This window comes from Macaca nemestrina, chromosome 13 (genome assembly GCF_043159975.1).
Source record: "Macaca nemestrina isolate mMacNem1 chromosome 13, mMacNem.hap1, whole genome shotgun sequence".
Classification (NCBI taxonomy): domain Eukaryota; kingdom Metazoa; phylum Chordata; class Mammalia; order Primates; family Cercopithecidae; genus Macaca; species Macaca nemestrina.
The window spans coordinates 100,091,212-100,109,380 of NC_092137.1; positions in this window are offsets into that span (position 1 = coordinate 100,091,212).

The window sequence follows — 18,169 nt, forward strand, 5'->3', positions numbered from 1 at the left end:
TATTTCCTTTGGTCCTATAGTCTTCCAAGGGAACCGAAATATCTGTTCTCAGATTCCACAGAAATAAGGCTAGCAAAGAGATCCACGAAATACAGATGTAACTCTGTGAGAGGAATTAACAGAACACTAAGCAGTTTCTAAGAAAGCTTCTTTCCAGATTTCATCTGAGGATATTTCCTTTTTCATCTTAGCCCTCTACGGGCTTCCAAATGTCACTTTGCCAATTCCACAAGAACTGTCTTGGGGAAAGGCTTCTTGAGGGGAAAGCTGTAACTCTGTCAGATGATTTCACAGAACATAAACAAGTTTCTCAGAAAGCTTCTTTCTCTTTGTTATCGGAGGATATTTCCTTTGGCCCTATAGTCTTCCAAGGGATCCCAAATATCTGTTCTCAGATTCCACAGAAATAAGGCTAGCAAAGAGATCCACGAAATACAGATGTAACTCTGTGAGATGAATTAACAGAACACTAAGCAGTTTCTCAGAAAGCTTCTTTCCAGATTTCATCTGAGGATATTTCCTTTTTCACCATAGCCCTCTATGGGCTTGCAAATATCACTTTGCCAATTCCACAAGAACTGTCTTAGCGAAAGGCTTCCTGAGGGGAAAGCTGTAACTCTGGGAGATGATTTCACAGAACACAAAGAAGTTTCTCAGAAAGCTTCTTTCTCTTTGTTATCGGAGGATATTTCCTTTGTCCCTATAGTCTTCCAAGGGAACCGAAATATCTGTTCTCAGATTCCACAGAAATAAGGCTAGCAAAGAGATCCACGAAATACAGATGTAACTCTGTGAGATGAATTAAGAGAACACTAAGCAGTTTCTCAGAAAGCTTCTTTCCAGATTTCATCTGAGGATATTTCCTTTTTCATCTTAGCCCTCTACGGGCTTCCAAATGTCACTTTGCCAATTCCACAAGAACTGTCTTGGGGAAAGGCTTCTTGAGGGGAAAGCTGTAACTCTGTGAGATGATTTCACAGAACATAAACAAGTTTCTTAGAAAGCTTCTTTCTCTTTGTTATCGGAGGATATTTCCTTTGGCCCTATAGTCTTCCAAGGGATCCGAAATATCTGTTCTCAGATTCCACAGAAATAAGGCTAGCAAAGAGATCCACGAAATACAGATGTAACTCTGTGAGATGAATTAACAGAACACTAAGCAGTTTCTCAGAAAGCTTCTTCCCAGATTTCATCTGAGGATATTTCCTTCTTCATCTTAGCCCTCTACGGGCTTCCAAATGTCACTTTGCCAATTCCACAAGAACTGTCTTGGGGAAAGGCTTCTTGAGGGGAAAGCTGTAACTCTGTGAGATGATTTCACAGAACATAAACATGTTTCTCAGAAAGCTTCTTTCTCTTTGTTATCGGCGGATATTTCCTTTGGCCCTATAGTCTTCCAAGGGATCCGAAATATCTGTTCTCAGATTCCACAGAAATAAGGCTAGCAAAGAGATCCACGAAATACAGATGTAACTCTGTGAGAGGAATTAAGAGAACACTAAGCAGTTTCTCAGAAAGCTTCTTTCCAGATTTCATCTGAGGATATTTCCTTTTTCACCATAGCCCTCTATGGGTTTCCAAATATCACTTTGCCAATTCCACAAGAACTGTCTTAGCGAAAGGCTTCCTGAGGTGAAAGCTGTAACTCTGGGAGATGATTTCACGGAACACAAAGAAGTTTCTCAGAAAGCTTCTTTCTCTTTGTTATCGAAGGATATTTCCTTTGGCCCTATAGTCTTCCAAGGGATCCCAAATATCTGTTCTCAGATTCCACAGAAATAAGGCTAGCAAAGAGATCCACGAAATACAGATGTAACTGAGTGAGACGAATTAACAGAACACTAAGCAGTTTCTCAGAAAGCTTCTTTCCACATTTCATCTGAAGATATTTCCTTTTTCACCATAGCCCTCTATGGGCTTCCAAGTATCACTTTGCCAATTCCACAAGAACTGTCTTGGGGAACGGCTTCCTGAGGGGAAAGCTGTTCCTCTGTGAGATGATTTCACAGAAGACAAAGAAGTTTCTCAGAAACCTTCTTTCTCTTTGTTATCGGAGGATATTTCCTTTGGCCCTATAGTCTTCCAAGGGATCGGAAATATCTGTTCTCAGATTCCACAGAAATAAGGCTAGCAAAGAGATCCACGAAATACAGATGTAACTCTATGAGATGAATTATCAGAACACTAAGCAGTTTCTCAGAAAGCTTCTTTTCAGATTTCATCTGAGGATATTTCCTTTTTCACCATAGCCCTCTATGGGCTTCCAAATATCACTTTGCCAATTCCACAAGAACTGTCTTAGCGAAAGGCTTCTTGAGGGGAAAGCTGTAACTCTGTGAGATGATTTCACAGAACACAAAGAAGTTTCTCAGAAAGCTTCTTTCTCTTTGTTATCGGAGGATATTTCCTTTGTCCCTATAGTCTTCCAAGGGATCCGAAATATCTGTTCTCAGATTCCACAGAAATAAGGCTAGCAAAGAGATCCACGAAATACAGATGTAACTCTGTGTGATGAATTAACAGATCACTAAGCAGTTTCTAAGAAAGCTTCTTTCCAGATTTCATCTGAGGATATTTCCTTTTTCATCTTAGCCCTCTGCGGGGTTCCAAATGTCACTTTGCCAATTCCACAAGAACTGTCTTGTGGAAAGGCTTCTTGAGGGGAAAGCTGTAACTCTGTTAGATGATTTCACAGAACATAAACAAGTTTCTCAGAAAGCTTCTTTCTCTTTGTTATCGGAGGATATTTCCTTTGGCCCTATAGTCTTCCAAGGGATCCGAAATATCTGTTCTCAGATTCCACAGAAATAAGGCTAGCAAAGAGATCCACGAAATACAGATGTAACTCTGTGAGATGAATTAACAGAACACTAAGCAGTTTCTCAGAAAGCTTCTTTCCAGATTTCATCTGAGGATATTTCCTTTTTCAACATAGCCCTCTATGGGCTTCCAAATATCACTTTGGCAATTCCACAAGAACTGTCTTAGCGAAAGGCTTCTTGAGGGGAAAGCTGTAACTCTGTGAGATGATTTCACAGAACACAAAGAAGTTTCTCAGAAAGCTTCTTTCTTTTTGTTATCGGAGGATATTTCCTTTGGCCCTATAGTCTTCCAAGGGATCCGAAATATCTGTTCTCAGATTCCACAGAAATAAGGCTAGCAAGGAGATCCACGAAATACAAATGTAACTCTGTGAGATGTATTATCAGAACACTAAGCAGTTTCTCAGAAAGCCTCTTTCCAGATTTCATCTGAGGATATTTCCTTTTTCACCATAGCCCTCTATGGGCTTCCAAACATCACTATGCCAATTCCACAAGAACTGTCTTAGCGAAAGGCTTCTTGAGAGGAAAGCTGTAACTCTGTGAGATGATTTCACAGAACACAAAGAAGTTTCTCAGAAAGCTTCTTTCTCTTTGTTATCGGAGGATATTTCCTTTGGTCCTATAGTCTTCCAAGGGAACCGAAATATCTGTTCTCAGATTCCACAGAAATAAGGCTAGCAAAGAGATCCACGAAATACAGATGTAACTCTGTGAGAGGAATTAACAGAACACTAAGCAGTTTCTAAGAAAGCTTCTTTCGAGATTTCATCTGAGGATATTTCCTTTTCCATCTTAGCCCTCTACGGGCTACCAAATGTCACTTTGCCAATTCCACAAGAACTGTCTTGGGGAAAGGCTCCTTGAGGGGAAAGCTGTAACTCTGTGAGATGATTTCACAGAACATAAACAAGTTTCTCAGAAAGCTTCTTTCTCTTTGTTATCGGAGGATATTTCCTTTGGCCCTATAGTCTTCCAAGGGTTCCGAAATATCTGTTCTCAGATTTCAGAGAAATAAGGCTAGCAAAGAGATCCACGAAATACAGATGTAACTCTGTGAGATGAATTAACAGAACACTAAGCAGTTTCTCAGAAAGCTTCTTCCCATATTTCATCTGAGGATATTTCCTTTTTCATCTTAGCCCTCTACGGGCTTCCAAATGTCACTTTGCCAATTCCACAAGAACTGTCTTGGGGAAAGGCTTCTTGAGGGGAAAGCTGTAACTCTGTGAGATGATTTCACAGAACATGAACAAGTTTCTCAGAAAGCTTCTTTCTCTTTGTTATCGGAGGATATTTCCTTTGGCCCTATAGTCTTCCAAGGGATCCGAAATATCTGTTCTCAGATTCCACAGAAATAAGGCTAGCAAAGAGATCCACGAAATACAGATGTAACTCTGTGAGATGAATTAACAGAACCCTAAGCAGTTTCTCAGAAAGCTTCTTTCCAGATTTCATCTGAGGATATTTCCTTTTTCACCATAGCCCTCTATGGGTTTCCAAATATCACTTTGCCAATTCCACAAGAACTGTCTTAGCGAAAGGCTTCCTGAGGTGAAAGCTGTAACTCTGGGAGATGATTTCACAGAACACAAAGAAGTTTCTCAGAAAGCTTCTTTCTCTTTGTTATCGAAGGATATTTCCTTTGGCCCTATAGTCTTCCAAGGGATCCGAAGTATCTGTTCTCAGATTCCACAGAAATAAGGCTAGCAAAGAGATCCACGAAATACAGATGTAACTGTGTGAGACGAATTAACAGAACACTAAGCAGTTTCTCAGAAAGCTTCTTTCCACATTTCATCTGAAGATATTTCCTTTTTCACCATAGCCCTCTATGGGCTTCCAAGTATCACTTTGCCAATTCCACAAGAACTGTCTTGGGGAACGGCTTCTTGAGGGGAAAGCTGTTCCTCTGTGAGATGATTTCAGAGAAGACAAAGAAGTTTCTCAGAAACCTTCTTTCTCTTTGTTATCGGAGGATATTTCCTTTGGCCCTATAGTCTTCCAAGGGATCGGAAATATCTGTTCTCAGATTCCACAGAAATAAGGCTAGCAAAGAGATCCACGAAATACAGATGTAACTCTATGAGATGAATTATCAGAACACTAAGCAGTTTCTCAGAAAGCTTCTTCCCATATTTCATCTGAGGATATTTCCTTTTTCATCTTAGCCCTCTACGGGCTTCCAAATGTCACTTTGCCAATTCCACAAGAACTGTCTTGGGGAAAGGCTTCTTGAGGGGAAAGCTGTAACTCTGTGAGATGATTTCACAGAACATAAACAAGTTTCTCAGAAAGCTTCTTTCTCTTTGTTATCGGAGGATATTTCCTTTGGCCCTATAGTCTTCCAAGGGATCCGAAATATCTGTTCTCAGATTCCACAGAAATAAGGCTAGCAAAGAGATCCACGAAATACAGATGTAACTCTGTGAGATGAATTAACAGAACACTAAGCAGTTTCTCAGAAAGCTTCTTTCCAGATTTCATCTGAGGATATTTCCTTTTTCACCATAGCCCTCTATGGGTTTCCAAATATCACTTTGCCAATTCCACAAGAACTGTCTTAGCGAAAGGCTTCCTGAGGTGAAAGCTGTAACTCTGGGAGATGATTTCACAGAACACAAAGAAGTTTCTCAGAAAGCTTCCTTCTCTTTGTTATCGAAGGATATTTCCTTTGGCCCTATAGTCTTCCAAGGGATCCGAAGTATCTGTTCTCAGATTCCACAGAAATAAGGCTAGCAAAGAGATCCACGAAATACAGATGTAACTGTGTGAGACGAAATAACAGAACACTAAGCAGTTTCTCAGAAAGCTTCTTTCCAGATTTCATCTGAGGATATTTCCTTTTTCACCATAGCCCTCTATGGGCTTCCAAGTATCACTTTGCCAATTCCACAAGAACTGTCTTGGGGAACGGCTTCTTGAGGGGAAAGCTGTTCCTCTGTGAGATGATTTCACAGAAGACAAAGAAGTTTCTCAGAAACCTTCTTTCTCTTTGTTATCGGAGGATATTTCCTTTGGCCGTATAGTCTTCCAAGGGATCGGAAATATCTGTTCTCAGATTCCACAGAAATAAGGCTAGCAAAGAGATCCACGAAATACAGATGTAACTCTATGAGATGAATTATCAGAACACTAAGCAGTTTCTCAGAAAGCTTCTTTTCAGATTTCATCTGAGGATATTTCCTTTTTTACCATAGCCCTCTATGGGCTTCCAAATATCACTTTGCCAATTCCACAAGAACTGTCTTAGCGAAAGGCTTCTTGAGGGGAAAGCTGTAACTCTGTGAGATGATTTCACAGAACACAAAGAAGTTTCTCAGAAAGCTTCTTTCTCTTTGTTATCGGAGGATATTTCCTTTGTCCCTATAGTCTTCCAAGGGAACCGAAATATCTGTTCTCAGATTCCACAGAAATAAGGCTAGCAAAGAGATCCACGAAATACAGATGTAACTCTGTGAGAGGAATTAACAGAACACTAAGCAGTTTCTAAGAAAGCTTCTTTCCAGATTTCATCTGAGGATATTTCCTTTTTCATCTAAGCCCTCTACGGGCTTCCAAATGTCACTTTGCCAATTCCACAAGAACTGTCTTGGGGAAAGGCTTCTTGAGGGGAAAGCTGTAACTCTGTCAGATGATTTCACAGAACATAAACAAGTTTCTCAGAAAGCTTCTTTCTCTTTGTTATCGGAGGATATTTCCTTTGGCCCTATAGTCTTCCAAGGGATCCCAAATATCTGTTCTCAGATTCCACAGAAATAAGGCTAGCAAAGAGATCCACGAAATACAGATGTAACTCTGTGAGATGAATTAACAGAACACTAAGCAGTTTCTCAGAAAGCTTCTTTCCAGATTTCATCTGAGGATATTTCCTTTTTCACCATAGCCCTCTATGGGCTTGCAAATATCACTTTGCCAATTCCACAAGAACTGTCTTAGCGAAAGGCTTCCTGAGGGGAAAGCTGTAACTCTGAGAGATGATTTCACAGAACACAAAGAAGTTTCTCAGAAAGCTTCTTTCTCTTTGTTATCGGAGGATATTTCCTTTGTCCCTATAGTCTTCCAAGGGAACCGAAATATCTGTTCTCAGATTCCACAGAAATAAGGCTAGCAAAGAGATCCACGAAATACAGATGTAACTCTGTGAGATGAATTAAGAGAACACTAAGCAGTTTCTCAGAAAGCTTCTTTCCAGATTTCATCTGAGGATATTTCCTTTTTCATCTTAGCCCTCTACGGGCTTCCAAATGTCACTTTGCCAATTCCACAAGAACTGTCATGGGGAAAGGCTTCTTGAGGGGAAAGCTGTAACTCTGTGAGATGATTTCACAGAACATAAACAAGTTTCTCAGAAAGCTTCTTTCTCTTTGTTATCGGAGGATATTTCCTTTGGCCCTATAGTCTTCCAAGGGATCCGAAATATCTGTTCTCAGATTCCACAGAAATAAGGCTAGCAAAGAGATCCACGAAATACAGATGTAACTCTGTGAGATGAATTAACAGAACACTAAGCAGTTTCTCAGAAAGCTTCTTCCCAGATTTCATCTGAGGATATTTCCTTCTTCATCTTAGCCCTCTACGGGCTTCCAAATGTCACTTTGCCAATTCCACAAGAACTGTCTTGGGGAAAGGCTTCTTGAGGGGAAAGCTGTAACTCTGTGAGATGATTTCACAGAACATAAACATGTTTCTCAGAAAGCTTCTTTCTCTTTGTTATCGGCGGATATTTCCTTTGGCCCTATAGTCTTCCAAGGGATCCGAAATATCTGTTCTCAGATTCCACAGAAATAAGGCTAGCAAAGAGATCCACGAAATACAGATGTAACTCTGTGAGATGAATTAAGAGAACACTAAGCAGTTTCTCAGAAAGCTTCTTTCCAGATTTCATCTGAGGATATTTCCTTTTTCACCATAGCCCTCTATGGGTTTCCAAATATCACTTTGCCAATTCCACAAGAACTGTCTTAGCGAAAGGCTTCCTGAGGTGAAAGCTGTAACTCTGGGAGATGATTTCACGGAACACAAAGAAGTTTCTCAGAAAGCTTCTTTCTCTTTGTTATCGAAGGATATTTCCTTTGGCCCTATAGTCTTCCAAGGGATCCGAAGTATCTGTTCTCAGATTCCACAGAAATAAGGCTAGCAAAGAGATCCACGAAATACAGATGTAACTGTGTGAGACGAACTAACAGAACACTAAGCAGTTTCTCAGAAATCTTCTTTCCACATTTCATCTGAAGATATTTCCTTTTTCACCATAGCCCTCTATGGGATTCCAAGTATCACTTTGCCAATTCCACAAGAACTGTCTTGGGGAACGGCTTCTTGAGGGGAAAGCTGTTCCTCTGTGAGATGATTTCACAGAAGACAAAGAAGTTTCTCAGAAACCTTCTTTCTCTTTGTTATCGGAGGATATTTCCTTTGGCCCTATAGTCTTCCAAGGGATCGGAAATATCTGTTCTGAGATTCCACAGAAATAAGGCTAGCAAAGAGATCCACGAAATACAGATGTAACTCTGTGAGATGAATTAACAGAACACTAAGCAGTTTCTCAGAAAGCTTCTTTCCAGATTTCATCTGAGGATATTTCCTTTTTCACCATAGCCCTCTATGGGCTTCCAAATATCACTTTGCCAATGCCACAAGAACTGTCTTAGCGAAAGGCTTCTTGAGGGGAAAGCTGTAACTCTGTGAGATGATTTCACAGAACACAAAGAAGTTTCTCAGAAAGCTTCTTTCTTTTTGTTATCGGAGGATATTTCCTTTGGCCCTATAGTCTTCCAAGGGATCCGAAATATCTGTTCTCAGATTCCACAGAAATAAGGCTAGCAAGGAGATCCACGAAATACAAATGTAACTCTGTGAGATGTATTATCAGAACACTAAGCAGTTTCTCAGAAAGCCTCTTTCCAGATTTCATGTGAGGATATTTCCTTTTTCACCATAGCCCTCTAAGGGCTTCCAAATATCACTATGCCAATTCCACAAGAACTGTCTTAGCGAAAGGCTTCTTGAGGGGAAAGCTGTAACTCTGGGAGATGATTTCACAGAACACAAAGAAGTTTCTCAGAAAGCTTCTTTCTCTTTGTTATCGGAGGATATTTCCTTTGGTCCTATAGTCTTCCAAGGGAACCGAAATATCTGTTCTCAGATTCCACAGAAATAAGGCTAGCAAAGAGATCCACGAAATACAGATGTAACTCTGTGAGAGGAATTAACAGAACACTAAGCAGTTTCTAAGAAAGCTTCTTTCCAGATTTCATCTGAGGATATTTCCTTTTTCATCTTAGCCCTCTACGGGCTTCCAAATGTCACTTTGCCAATTCCACAAGAACTGTCTTGGGGAAAGTCTTCTTGAGGGGAAAGCTGTAACTCTGTCAGATGATTTCACAGAACATAAACAAGTTTCTCAGAAAGCTTCATTCTCTTTGTTATCGGAGGATATTTCCTTTGGCCCTATAGTCTTCCAAGGGATCCCAAATATCTGTTCTCAGATTCCACAGAAATAAGGCTAGCAAAGAGATCCACGAAATACAGATGTAACTCTGTGAGATGAATTAACAGAACACTAAGCAGTTTCTCAGAAAGCTTCTTTCCAGATTTCATCTGAGGATATTTCCTTTTTCACCATAGCCCTCTATGGGCTTGCAAATATCACTTTGCCAATTCCACAAGAACTGTCTTAGCGAAAGGCTTCCTGAGGGGACAGCTGTAACTCTGGGAGATGATTTCACAGAACACAAAGAAGTTTCTCAGAAAGCTTCTTTCTCTTTGTTATCGGAGGATATTTCCTTTGTCCCTATAGTCTTCCAAGGGAACCGAAATATCTGTTCTCAGATTCCACAGAAATAAGGCTAGCAAAGGGATCCACGAAATACAGATGTAACTCTGTGAGATGAATTAAGAGAACACTAAGCAGTTTCTCAGAAAGCTTCTTTCCAGATTTCATCTGAGGATATTTCCTTTTTCATCTTAGCCCTCTACGGGCTTCCAAATGTCACTTTGCCAATTACACAAGAACTGTCTTGGGGAAAGGCTTCTTGAGGGGAAAGCTGTAACTCTGTGAGATGATTTCACAGAACATAAGCAAGTTTCTCCGAAAGCTTCTTTCTCTTTGTTATCGGAGGATATTTCCTTTGGCCCTATAGTCTTCCAAGGGATCCGAAATATCTTTTCTCAGATTCCACAGAAATAAGGCTAGCAAAGAGATCCACGAAATACAGATGTAACTCTGTGAGATGAATTAACAGAACACTAAGCAGTTTCTCAGAAAGCTTCTTCCCAGATTTCATCTGAGGATATTTCCTTTTTCACCTTAGCCCTCTACGGGCTTCCAAATGTCACTTTGCCAATTCCACAAGAACTGTCTTGGGGAAAGGCTTCTTGAGGGGAAAGCTGTAACTCTGTGAGATGATTTCACAGAAAATAAACATGTTTCTCAGAAAGCTTCTTTCTCTTTGTTATCAGCGGATATTTCCTTTGGCCCTATAGTCTTCCAAGGGATCCGAAATATCTGTTCTCAGATTCCACAGAAATAAGGCTAGCAAAGAGATTCACGAAATACAGATGTAACTCTGTGAGATGAATTAACAGAACACTAAGCAGTTTCTCAGAAAGCTTCTTTCCAGATTTCATCTGAGGATATTTCCTTTTTCACCATAGCCCTCTATGGGCTTCCTAATATCACTTTGCCAATTCCCCAAGAACTGCCTTACAGAAAGGCTTCTTGAGGGGAAAGCTGTAACTCTTTGAGATGATTTCACAGAACACAAAGAAGTTTCTCAGAAAGCTTCTTTCTCTTTGTTATCGGAGGATATTTCCTTTGGCCCTATAGTCTTCCAAGGGATCCGAAATATCTGTTCTCAGATTCCACAGAAATAAGGCTAGCAAAGAGATCCACGAAATACAGATGTAACTCTGTGAGATGTATTAACAGAACACTAAGCAGTTTCTCAGAAAGCCTCTATCCAGATTTCATCTGAGGATATTTCCTTTTTCACCGTAGCCCTCTATGGGCTTAAAAATATCACTTTGCCAATTCCACAAGAACTGTCTTAGCGAAAGGCTTCTTGAGGGGAAAGCTCTAACTCTGTGAGATGATTCCAAAGAACACGAAGAAGTTTCTCAGAAAGCTTCTTTCTCTTTGTTATCGGAGGATATTTCCTTTGGCCCTATAGTCTTCCAAGGTTTCAGAAGTATCTGTTCTCAGATTCCACAGAAATAAGGATAGGAAAGAGATCCACGAAATACAGATGTAACTGTGTGAGATGAATTAACAGAACACTAAGCAGTTTCTCAGAAAGCTTCTTTCCAAATTTTATCTGAAGATATTTCCTTTTTCACCATAGCCCTCTATGGGCTTCCAAATATCACTTTGCCAATTCCACAAGAACTGTCTTGGGGAACGGCTTCATGAGGGGAAAGCTGTTCCTCTGTGAGATGATTTCACAGAAGACAAAGAAGTTTCTCAGAAACCTTCTTTCTCTTTGTTATCGGAGGATATTTCCTATGGCCCTATAGTCTTCCAAGGAATCCGAAATATCTGTACTCAGATTCCACAGAAATAAGGATAGCAAAGAGATCCACGAAATACAGATGTAACTCTGTGAGATGAATTAACAGAACACTAAGCAGTTTCTCAGAAAGCTTCTTTCCAGATTTCATCTGAGGATATTTCCTTTTTCACCATAGCCCTCTATGGGCTTCCAAATATCACTTTGCCAATTCCACAAGAACTGTCTTAGCGAAAGGCTTCTTGAGGTGAAAGCTGTAACTCTGTGAGATGATTTCACAGAACACAAAGAAGTTTCTCAGAAAGCTTCTTTCTCTTTGTTATCGGAGGATATATCCTTTGTCCCCGTAGTCTTCCAAGGGATCCGAAATATCTGTTCTCAGATTCCACAGAAATAAGTCTAGCAAAGAGATCCACGAAATACAGATGTAACTCTGTGTGATGAATTAACAGAACACTAAGCAGTTTCTAAGAAAGCTTCTTTCCAGATTTCATCTGGGGATATTTCCTTTTTCATCTTAGCCCTCTGCGGGGTTCCAAATGTCACTTTGCCAATTCCACAAGAACTGTCTTGGGGAAAGGTTTCTTGAGGGGAAAGCTGTAACTCTGTGAGATGATTTCACAGAACATAAACAAGTTTCTCAGAAAGCTTCTTTCTCTTTGTTATCGGAGGATATTTCCTTTGGCCCTATAGTCTTCCAAGGGATCCGAAATATCTGTTCTCAGATTCCACAGAAATAAGGCTAGCAAAGAGATCCAGGAAATACAGATGTAACTCTGTGAGATGAATTAACAGAACACTAAGCAGTTTCTCAGAAAGCTTCTTTCCAGATTTCATCTGAGGATATTTCCTTTTTCACCATAGCCCTCTATGGGCTTCCAAATATCACTTTGGCAATTCCACAAGAACTGTCTTAGCGAAAGGCTTCTTGAGGGGAAAGCTGTAACTCTGTGAGATGATTTCACAGAACACAAAGAAGTTTCTCAGAAAGCTTCTTTCTTTTTATTATCGGAGGATATTTCCTTTGGCCCTATAGTCTTCCAAGGGATCCGAAATATCTGTTCTCAGATTCCACAGAAATAATGCTAGCAAAGAGAACCACGAAATACAGATGTAACTCTGTGAGATGAATTAACAGAACACTAAGCAGTTTCTCAGAAAGCTTCTTTCCAGATTTCATCTGAGGATATTTCCTTTTCACCGTAGCCCACTATGGGCTTCCAAATATCACTTTGGTAATTCCACTAGAACTGTCTTAGCGAAAGGCTTCTTGAGGGGAAAGCTGTAATTCTGCTGAGATGATTTCACAGAACATAAAGAAGTTTCTCAGAAAGCTTCTTTCTCTTTGTTATCGGAGGTTATTTCCTTTGGCCCTATAGTCTTCCAAGGGATCCGAAATATCTGTTCTCAGATTCCACAGAAATAAGGCTAGCAAAGAGATTCACGAAATACAGATGTAACTCTGTGAGATGAATTAACAGAACACTAAGCAGTTTCTCAGAAAGCTTCTTTCCAGATTTCATCTGAGGATATTTCCTTTTTCACCATAGGCCTCTATGGGCTTCCTAATATCACTTTGCCAATTCCCCAAGAACTGCCTTACAGAAAGGCTTCTTGAGGGGAAAGCTGTAACTCTTTGAGATGATTTCACAGAACACAAAGAAGTTTCTCAGAAAGCTTCTTTCTCTTTGTTATCGGAGGATATTTCCTTTGGCCCTATAGTCTTCCAAGGGATCCGAAATATCTGTTCTCAGATTCCACAGAAATAAGGCTAGCAAAGAGATCCACGAAATACAGATGTAACTCTGTGAGATGTATTAACAGAACACTAAGCAGTTTCTCAGAAAGCCTCTATCCAGATTTCATCTGAGGATATTTCCTTTTTCACCGTAGCCCTCTATGGGCTTCCAAATATCACTTTACCAATTCCACAAGAACTGTCTTAGCGAAAGGCTTCTTGAGGGGAAAGCTCTAACTCTGTGAGATGATTTCAAAGAACACGAAGAAGTTTCTCAGAAAGCTTCTTTCTCTTTGTTATCGGAGGATATTTCCTTTGGCCCTATAGTCTTCCAAGGGAACCGAAATATCTGTTCTCAGATTCCACAGAAATAAGGTAGCAAAGAGATCCACGAAATACAGATGTAACTCTGTGAGATGAATTAACAGAACACTAAGCAGTTTCTCAGAAAGCTTCTTTCCAGATTTCATCTGAGGATATTTCCTTTTTCACCATCGCCCTCTATGGGCTTCCAAATATCACTTTGCCAATTCCACAAGAACTGTCTTAGCGAAAGGCGTCTTGAGGGGAAAGCTGTAACTCTATGAGATGATTTCAAAGAACACAAAGAAGTTTCTCAGAAAGCTTCTTTCTCTTTGTTATCGGAGGATATTTCCTTTGGCCCTATAGTCTTCCAAGGGATCCGAAATATCTCTTCTCAGATTCCACAGAAATAAGGCTAGCAAAGAGATCCATGAAATACAGATGTAACTCTGTGAGATGAATTAACAGAACTCTAAGCAGTTTCTCAGAAAGCTTCTTTCCAGATTTCATCTGAGGATATTTCCTTTTTCACCATAGCCCTCTATGGGCTTCCAAATATCACTTTGCCAATTCCACAAGAACTGTCTTAGCGAAAGGCTTCCTGAGGGGAAAGCTGTAACTCTGGGAGATGATTTCACAGAACACAAAGAAGTTTCTCAGAAAGCTTCTTTCTCTTTGTTATCGGAGGATATTTCCTTTGGCCCTATAGTCTTCCAAGGGATCCGAAGTATCTGTTCTCAGATTCCACAGAAATAAGGCTAGCAAAGAGATCCACGAAATACAGATGTAACTGTGTGAGACGAATTAACAGAACACTAAGCAGTTTCTCAGAAAGCTTCTTTCCACATTTCATCTGAAGATATTTCCTTTTTAACCATAGCCCTCTATGGGCTTCCAAATATCACTTTGCCAATTCCACAAGAACTGTCTTTGCGAAAGGCTTCTTGAGGGGAAAGCTGTTCCTCTGTGAGATGATTTCACAGAAGACAAAGAAGTTTCTCAGAAAGCTTCTTTCTCATTGTTATCGGAGGATATTTCCTTTGGCCCTATAGTCTTCCAAGGGATCCGAAATATCTGTTCTCAGATTCTACAGAAATAAGGCTAGCAAAGAGATCCACGAAATACAGATGTAACTCTGTGAGATGAATTAACAGAACACTAAGCAGTTACACAGAAAGCTTCTTTCCAGATTTCATCTGAGGATATTTGCTTTTTCACCATAGCCCTCTATGGGCTTCCAAATATCACTTTGCCAATTCCACTACAACTGTCTTAGCGAAAGGCTTCTTGAGGGGAAAGCTGTAACTCTGGGAGATGATTTCACAGAACACAAAGAAGTTTCTCAGAAAGCTTCTCTCTCTTTGTTATCGGAGGATATTTCCTTTGGCCCTATAGTCTTCCAAGGGATCCGAAATATCTGTTCTCAGGTTCTACAGAAATAAGGATAGGAAAGAGATCCACGAAATACAGATGTAACTGTGTGAGACGAATTAACAGAACACTAAACAGTTTCTCAGAAAACTTCTTTCCAGATTTCATCTGAGGATATTTCCTCTTTAAACATAGCCCTCTATGGGCTTCCAAATATCACTTTGCCAATTCCCCAAGAACTGTCTTAGCGAAAGGCTTCCTGAGGAGAAAGCTGTAACTCTGGGAGATGATTTCACAGAACACAAAGAAGTTTCTCAGAAACCTTCTTTCTCTTTGTTATCGGAGGATATTTCCTATGGCCCTATAGTCTTCCAAGGGATCCGAAATATCTGTTCTCAGATTCCACAGAAATAAGGCTAGCAAAGAGAACCACGAAATACAGATGTAACTCTGTGAGATGAATTAACAGAACACTAAGCAGTTTCTCAGAAAGCTTCTTTCCAGATTTCATCTGAGGATATTTCCTTTTCACCGTAGCCCACTATGGGCTTCCAAATATCACTTTGCTAATTCCACAAGAACTGTCTTAGCGAAAGGCTTCTTGAGGGGAAAGCTGTAATTCTGCTGAGATGATTTCACAGAACATAAAGAAGTTTCTCAGAAAGCTTCTTTCTCTTTGTTATCGGAGGATATTTCCTTTGGCCCTATAGTCTTCCAAGGGATCCGAAATATCTGTTCTCAGATTCCACAGAAATAAGGCTAGCAAAGAGATTCACGAAATACAGATGTAACTCTGTGAGATGAATTAACAGAACACTAAGCAGTTTCTCAGAAAGCTTCTTTCCAGATTTCATCTGAGGATATTTCCTTTTTCACCATAGCCCTCTATGGGCTTCCTAATATCACTTTGCCAATTCCCCAAGAACTGCCTTACAGAAAGGCTTCTTGAGGGGAAAGCTGTAACTCTTTGAGATGATTTCACAGAACACAAAGAAGTTTCTCAGAAAGCTTCTTTCTCTTTGTTATCGGAGGATATTTCCTTTGGCCCTATAGTCTTCCAAGGGATCCGAAATATCTGTTCTCAGATTCCACAGAAATAAGGCTAGCAAAGAGATCCACGAAATACAGATGTAACTCTGTGAGATGTATTAACAGAACACTAAGCAGTTTCTCAGAAAGCCTCTATCCAGTATTCATCTGAGGATATTTCCTTTTTCACCGTAGCCCTCTATGGGCTTAAAAACATCACTTTGCCAATTCCACAAGAACTGTCTTAGCGAAAGGCTTCTTGAGGGGAAAGCTCTAACTCTGTGAGATGATTTCAAAGAACACGAAGAAGTTTCTCAGAAAGCTTCTTTCTCTTTGTTATCGGAGGATATTTCCTTTGGCCCTATAGTCTTCCAAGGGATCCGAAATATCTGTTCTCAGATTCCACAGAAATAAGGCTAGCAAAGAGATCCACGAAATACAGATGTAACTCTGTGAGATGAATTAACAGAACTCTAAGCAGTTTCTCAGAAAGCTTCTTTCCAGATTTCATCTGAGGATATTTCCTTTTTCACCATAGCCCTCTATGGGCTTCCAAATATCACTTTGCCAATTCCCCAAGAACTGTCTTAGCGAAAGGCTTCCTGAGGGGAAAGCTGTATCTCTGGGAGATGATTTCACAGAACACAAAGAAGTTTCTCAGAAACCTTCTTTCTCTTTGTTATCGGAGGATATTTCCTATGGCCCTATAGTCTTCCAAGGGATCCGAAATATCTGTTCTCAGATTCCACAGAAATAAGGCTAGCAAAGAGAACCACGAAATACAGATGTAACTCTGTGAGATGAATTAACAGAACACTAAGCAGTTTCTCAGAAAGCTTCTTTCCAGATTTCATCTGAGGATATTTCCTTTTCACCGTAGCCCACTATGGGCTTCCAAATATCACTTTGTTAATTCCACAAGAACTGTCTTAGCGAAAGGCTTCTTGAGGGGAAAGCTGTAATTCTGCTGAGATGGTTTCACAGAACATAAAGAAGTTTCTCAGAAAGCTTCTTTCTCTTTGTTATCGGAGGATATTTCCTTTGGCCCTATAGTCTTCCAAGGGATCCGAAATATCTGTTCTCAGATTCCACAGAAATAAGGCTAGCAAAGAGATTCACGAAATACAGATGTAACTCTGTGAGATGAATTAACAGAACACTAAGCAGTTTCTCAGAAAGCTTCTTTCCAGATTTCATCTGAGGATATTTCCTTTTTCACCATAGCCCTCTATGGGCTTCCTAATATCACTTTGCCAATTCCCCAAGAACTGCCTTACAGAAAGGCTTCTTGAGGGGAAAGCTGTAACTCTTTGAGATGATTTCACAGAACACAAAGAAGTTTCTCAGAAAGCTTCTTTCTCTTTGTTATCGGAGGATATTTCCTTTGGCCCTATAGTCTTCCAAGGGATCCGAAATATCTGTTCTCAGATTCCACAGAAATAAGGCTAGCAAAGAGATCCACGAAATACAGATGTAACTCTGTGAGATGTATTAACAGAACACTAAGCAGTTTCTCAGAAAGCCTCTATCCAGATTTCATCTGAGGATATTTCCTTTTTCACCGTAGCCCTCTATGGGCTTAAAAATATCACTTTTCAATTCCACAAGAACTGTCTTAGCGAAAGGCTTCTTGAGGGGAAAGCTCTAACTCTGTGACATGATTTCAAAGAACACGAAGAAGTTTCTCAGAAAGCTTCTTTCTCTTTGTTATCGGAGGATATTTCCTTTGGCCCTATAGTCTTCCAAGGGTTCAGAAGTATCTGTTCTCAGATTCCACAGAAATAAGGATAGGAAAGAGATCCACGAAATACAGATGTAACTGTGTGAGATGAATTAACAGAACACTAAGCAGTTTCTCAGAAAGCTTCTTTCCAAATTTTATCTGAAGATATTTCCTTTTTCACCATAGCCCTCTATGGGCTTCCAAATATCACTTTGCCAATTCCACAAGAACTGTCTTGGGGAACGGCTTCATGAGGGGAAAGCTGTTCCTCTGTGAGATGATTTCACAGAAGACAAAGAAGTTTCTCAGAAACCTTCTTTCTCTTTGTTATCGGAGGATATTTCCTATGGCCCTATAGTCTTCCAAGGAATCCGAAATATCTGTACTCAGATTCCACAGAAATAAGGATAGCAAAGAGATCCACGAAATACAGATGTAACTCTGTGAGATGAATTAACAGAACACTAAGCAGTTTCTCAGAAAGCTTCTTTCCAGATTTCATCTGAGGATATTTCCTTTTTCACCGTAGCCCTCTATGGGCTTCCAAATATCACTTTGCCAATTCCACTACAACTGTCTTAGCGAAAGGCTTCTTGAGGGGAAAGCTGTAACTCTGTGAGATGATTTCACAGAACACAAAGAAGTTTCTCAGAAAGCTTCTTTCACTTTGTTA